This window comes from Carlito syrichta, unplaced genomic scaffold (assembly GCF_000164805.1).
Source record: "Carlito syrichta isolate Samal-C Ts95f unplaced genomic scaffold, Tarsius_syrichta-2.0.1 Scaffold314869, whole genome shotgun sequence".
In the NCBI taxonomy this organism is placed as follows: Eukaryota; Metazoa; Chordata; class Mammalia; order Primates; family Tarsiidae; genus Carlito; species Carlito syrichta.
This window is the reverse complement of record NW_007258965.1, coordinates 488,556-489,229: the sequence shown is the minus strand read 5'-3', so window position 1 is coordinate 489,229 and position 674 is coordinate 488,556.

The window sequence follows — 674 nt, the reverse complement described above, 5'->3', positions numbered from 1 at the left end:
AGTGGGAGATAAGTCTCCTGACATCTAAACTCCCACCACAGGAACTTCAGTAGGGGACGCACAGGCAGGATGGGGGCTCATCCCTCAGTTGGAAGTTGGAGGTTGGGTTTCAGGAGGACTGAGCAGGGGACACAGGGCTGTGGAGCTGAAGGCTCTGTGTGTCAACACACACTAAAGACAACAGAGAAGCCTGGTCGCAGGAGACCTGGGAACCTAAGACTGTGACTGCCATGCAATGGGATTTGAAGGGACAAAAGTCATAGGGAAGGGGCAGGTTTTGAAAAGGGTGGGAATTTCTTTTTCCTCGCAGCTCTCTTGGCACCAGGTAGGATTTCTTCCCCACTGTCAAGTCACTAAGACACACGTCCCCTGGTCACTCAGAGCATGATGATTCTGCCGATCCCTATAGGCTTTGCTCCTATAGGTTCTTTCCCAGAAGTCCAGAAGCCCAGGTGGACAGGAGACATGGAACAAGGACAACAGCTTTGGGACTGTTCCCTCAGGGTGTCAGGATTTCATGGGAGGAGAAACACAGCTCTGAACTCAACAGGAGATTTTTAAAAACTGTGCGACTGGCCTGGAGAAACAAGATGCTAGGAGGTGGGACCTCCTTAGGATAAACAGAAGCTATCAGTATTAAAGTGCCCCCCCCAATATACCAGGAGGAACAAAAG